A 5167-nucleotide genomic window follows, 5' to 3' on the forward strand; every position below is an offset into this window, starting at 1 on the left:
TATATATATATATAAATAAATTATTTAAAAGTATAATTGATCTAAATTATTTGTCGGGTTCATTTTCTCTTTTATTCATTTTTAATCTCTTATTCTTTATTAGGATATCAGAGACTCATACTTGAAACGAACTTACATGTTCATATTCTTTTAATTTATATTATTATCATGGTGATTGGTAGGTAGGGTGGGGATAGGAGAAAAACGATAATTTTTAGGGAAAATTGTATATAATAAGCAAACTAATAACTTAAAATAAATGGAGTAGCTAGTGTTTGATTTAATTGTGCTCCATAGCAAACGTTTGCAAAAAATTGCCAGGCGCCTCTCTCTCAAATATCTCGCTTGCCACTCTCCTCCAATATCTCGCTCGCTTCCTCACTTTTTATACAAATACAAGTATATAAAAATTGTTTCTAATTGTATAAAGCAGAGAAAATCGTATAAATACATCTATTTTTGTTTCCCTCTCTCCCCTCTTCCAGATCTCGCTCACCACTCTCCTAAATCTCGCTCGCCACCCTCGCCTTTTTCACTTATACATACAGAAGCGAAATGTATAAATTGTGTTTCTGTTTGTATAAAACGTGAGAAAATTGTATATACACATGCAAATACATATATTTTCGTCATATACACTTATAATTATACAATAAAAATACTCCACTGCCCAGTTTCTTTTGTCTTTCTCTCTTTCTCGTTTTATACAATTTTCAAATTGTATCTAATTTCTCTCTTTCTCATTTTGTACAATTCGATTCAATTGTATATTCCTTGTCAAGTCTCTTTGTCTTTCTCTCTTTCTCATTTTATACAAATTCAAATTGTATATAATCGTTCTATACACTTATAATAATACAATTCGTTTTATACACTTTATTTTTATAACAGTTCTCTGCCCAAGTGTTTTTCTCTTTCTTGTTTTATACACTTCGTTTTATACAATTTTCTTCAACTGTATATGTATAGCGAATTATACAGTTTCTATATTTGCTATGGATCGCAATTATGCAAACTTTGCTATAGCATACAAATATGAATTTTTTATTTGCTATATGTGAAAGTTGCCCTTATTTTTATCAGTTTTTGTTTTGAATTTTGGGTGCACACTAAATAAAAGGTGTCATTAAATATCTTCTTCTTCTATCCACTTTTAATAGTCATAGTTTCTATTTTTAGAGTCAAACTATAAGAACTTTGACTAACATTTTAAGAAGTATTTTTTCATCATATTGATATGCAAAAAATTGCAATTAATAGTACTTTTCATATAGTTTTTGAAAAACTATTTTTTTTCTCTTCAAAATATCAAATTAATGTAATCGAATTTAAATTTAAAAATTAGTCAAATTGACTTTCAAAAAATGCAACATGACAAATAAAAATGGACTGAGGGAGTATTAAACTAATTATTTCTAAAGTTGAAGAGAGAGGAAATGAAGAGGGTCGGGGTGGGGTGGGGGGTTTTACTATGTAATTCAGAATTAGGTCAATCATATTAGCTCATATGTTAAGTTATTACAAATTATTTCAACGTATAAAGGCCTAAATACCATTAAACTGTGGGATTTGATATAATATTATCCTCTCATCCACCTTATAAGTGTGAACCTTTAGAAATAAAGGTACTTTTGAGTCAAAAGTTGACGTCGGAGATATTTGTGGGCCAAAAGGTAAACAAAAGATAGTTTTTTATCAATTGAAATAGTTGAGGGACATTTTGGCCATTCTCCGAAAAATAAATATGCATATTGTTGTATACTTGATTGTGTTTTGAGTTAAAGATTTGTAATGAGTTAAAAGATTTGTAGTGTAGCTTTTGAAATGTATTTTTCCAATGTAGTTAAGTAATTATATATTACTAAAATTTTCTCATGAATAAATGTAGGACATGCATTTATACATTTTATTCCAAATGTCGTAGTACACTATTTTTTTTTAAATTCTTAATATTATCAAACCAATAGTTTAAGCAAATAATAATAAATAAAATAATTGAAAAAATCACTAATTCTTTAGAAAAGTCTTAATCCTTTGGAAAGTAACAATTCTTTGAAAAAGTTACAATCTTTTGAAAAAGTCACAACTCTTTCAAAAAGTTTTAAAAACTCAACCTTTCGAAAAAGTCACAAGTCTTTCAATAATTCATAACTCTTTGATGTGAAAAGGTGTATGCTTTATAATATAAATAATTTAATGTAATATATATATATATATATATATAATGTAAAATATAAAAAATTTGTTCAATTGATTGTTTTAAATTGGTGGTATTATAGTAATTTAAAATTCAAGTTAGGGAGTTCGTGTTTTAAGATAGTATAGATAGATTACTAGTGTGAGTGTCCGTGCATTGAAATATTATAAAGGATATCAGTAAATTTTAAAACAAAATTTTCAAGCTAATAAATATCGATAAGTAAAAAATGTATGTATACACTTTTGGAAGGATACTATAATCGCAATAATTACCAATACAAAAAATTAGAAGACACATCAAAAATTTAAATGGTTCTTGATGAGTTGGTATTTTACCAATCTATTAGACTCTTATTCATGAATTATTGTTTATATACTTTTTGATAGTCTTCTGTTTTCGAGATAAGTCTATACTTATTTTGCTTATTTTTGATTTTCAGTAGTTTTGTACTATCGTCCACTACGTCATGGAATTGAATCAAGTTTTGTTCTATATATTTACGTCATTTCCTCTTTTTTATTTTTATTTTTTAATGTGTCCTCCTTTATATTGTTTTATGATCCATTTAAATTTGGATTTCTTCCCACTAGACCTGACACTTACCGTTTTGGACTATGAATCGGCTTACCTACTGGGGTGGGTGCCATTATGACTCGAGTCTTTAGTACGTGACAGAAACGAGTGAATATGTTTTAGCTTATTTATGAACTTAATGACCACTTTTGAATCATTATTAGGAAGAACGACAATCTCAACCCACTTTGACACGTAGTCTACAACAAGAAGGATGAATTGGTTCCTATCAAAAGGTGGAAAATGACCCATGAAGTTGATTTCCCACTAGGGGTGGGCATTCAGTATTTCGGTTCGGTTTTGGTTTTTTTTTCGGTTTTTTCGGTTTTCGGTTTTTGTAAATTGTGTACCGAATACCGAACCGAAATATTTTGGTTCGGTTTGGTTTTTGTTAATTCGGTTCGGTTTTTTATTTTGGTTTTTTAATGGGCCTGCTTAGTGGGCTTTTTAAAATTTTAAACTTTACAATTTTTTCAATTTTTTGTTTGATTTTTCAACTTAATGGGCTAAAAAGTTAAAATAGACAATAAATCAAAGAAGTGCATTACTAAGTTACTACCAAATTTCAATATATCAATGATTCAATATGTCATTAGGCATTAACACCGCAAATTTTAAATTCACAATATCACTAAGACACACAATTTGAAATTCACAATGACACTAAAACAAAAGTTGCATTGTAGATTTGTAGTTAATGTCTTCACAAATACAACATAATAACAATCTAACAAGTAACAATAAAGTCTTTCATGAGCTCATAATAAACAATAATAAGCAACAAACAATGTATTTTAAACTTCTTGTCTTCTTCCATGAGATTACTTTCAATTCAAATGTCAACAATAACAAACAACAATAATGAGTTTCTTGACTTTCTTCCATGAGATCACTTTCAACTTTCAAGAGTCACGTGCCAACAAAATTATTTCTTCATTGTCTTGACCCTTGGACCTTTTAAGATAAAATCAAATATTAGAAACTTAGAATACTACTTTTAAGATTAAAAAATGATATGATTAAATAAATGATGTATTAAACTCACCGCTTGCAAGTCAATCATAGATCAACAATGGAAGAGTTTCTTCCACTATTTGCCATCTCTATAATTAATAAAAAGAAACATGTCATACAAGATACAACACAATAAGTATTTTATTTTTTCCATAAATAAATAAAAAATAAAAAGTCTTACCAAGTTCAATTTTTTCAAGAAACTCCAAACTTTCTTCAACACAAATAGGCTTGGTTTCTTGTCTAAGCCAATCTTGGACACAAATAAGACATTGCACACATTTGGGAGTCAATGAACTTCTAAAGGAATCTAGAATTCGACCACCGGTGCTAAATGCACATTCCAATGCCATACTCGACATAGGAATAGCCAATACATCTCGAGCCAACTGTGAAAGTACTGGAAATCTAGGAGAATTAACTTTCCACCAACTCAAAATATCAAAATCTTCAGATTCAGGTTCTTGGTCTTCAAGAAGATATTTATCCAACTCAGATTTAACACCTAAACTTCCAGAATCATTCTTTTGTTTCTTCATGTGCAACTTAGTTCTCAAAGAATTTTTGGACATATTTTGAGAAATACCACTAGCAGAAGAATCAGATGAGTCAGATGAAGATGGTTGACTTTTGGAACCTTTTCCATACTTACTTACATATATCGCAAACAAATCCCTCAAGTAAGCCTCTACTTCCGTATTCACTACATTTCCCGTTTCTTCCCCAAGTAATTCTTCAAGAGCAAAACTAACATACAAAAATTTATTGCGAGGATCCAAAACAGAAGCAATAAAAATCATTTTGTTCATTTTTTCAGGAGTCCCCCAATATTTCTTGAATTTTTCTTTCATTCCCGAAGCCATTTTACTCAAATCAAGGTCATCACTTGCTATACATAATTTCAAATAAGCATCAAGTTCACATATATCTTCAAAATGAACATTACAAGTAACATACCGTGAACCTGAAACTTTCAAAGTGAGTTCATAAAATTTTTCAAGAAACTTTGTGACATTCCTCACATTAGCCCAATCTTCATATTGAATTGACCCTGCGATACTTCCATCTTCACAAACATCAGTAGCAAGAAAAGAATTAAAATTACCATAATAAAGATCAAACCTCTCAAAAGCCTTCTCAAACTTTTCTGCTGTGTCTAACATCAAATAGGTGGAATTCCACCTAGTAGGCACATCTAAAGACAACATCTTATCACATTCTATCTTTTGCATTTCAACACATTTCAAGAAATTTCTTGTCCTTGAAGAAGATGATCTAACATATGTCACCATTTGTCTCACCCTTTTGATAGAAGGACCAATTTCTTTCAAACCATCTTGCACAATTAGATTAAGTATGTGAGACATACATCTCACATGG

The 5167-nt window shown here is 29.4% G+C and overlaps 1 long non-coding RNA gene across 1 annotated transcript; it reads right to left on the reverse strand.

The window, feature by feature from the left end:
* Positions 1-3481: 3481 nt before the first annotated feature.
* LOC107004404 lies at positions 3482-4088 on the reverse strand. The gene is made up of 3 exons (XR_001454728.2): positions 3969-4088; positions 3819-3876; positions 3482-3727 (listed from the first exon to the last, which is right to left on the reverse strand). It is a non-coding gene; the product is annotated as an uncharacterized LOC107004404 (long non-coding RNA).
* Positions 4089-5167: the final 1079 nt, after the last annotated feature.

The sequence above is a fragment of the Solanum pennellii genome, chromosome 11 (genome assembly GCF_001406875.1).
Source record: "Solanum pennellii chromosome 11, SPENNV200".
Lineage (NCBI taxonomy): Eukaryota > Viridiplantae > Streptophyta > Magnoliopsida > Solanales > Solanaceae > Solanum > Solanum pennellii.